Source organism: Lupinus angustifolius, chromosome LG06, assembly GCF_001865875.1.
Source record: "Lupinus angustifolius cultivar Tanjil chromosome LG06, LupAngTanjil_v1.0, whole genome shotgun sequence".
NCBI classification, from domain to species: Eukaryota; Viridiplantae; Streptophyta; class Magnoliopsida; order Fabales; family Fabaceae; genus Lupinus; species Lupinus angustifolius.
Genome location: NC_032014.1, coordinates 29,409,737 through 29,410,063, shown reverse-complemented (window position 1 = coordinate 29,410,063; position 327 = coordinate 29,409,737).

The following is a 327-nucleotide window of genomic DNA, read 5'->3' as shown; positions in this document are numbered from 1 at the left end:
AGGATGAGGATGAGGATAGCATGAGGATGAGGATGAGTATAGGATGAGGATGAGGATGAGGATGAGGACGAGGATGAGGATAGGAGGAGGATGAGGATGAGGATGAGGATGAGAAGTAGGATAGGATGAGGATGAGGATGAGGACATGATGAGTATAAGATGAGGATGACGATGAGGATAGGATGAGGATGAGGATGTGGATGTGGATGTGGATGAGGATGAGGATAGCATGAGGATGAGGATAGGATGAGGACGAGGAGGAGGATGACGATGAGGATAAAAATGAGGATGAGGATAGGAGGAGGAAGAGGATGAGGATAGGAAGAG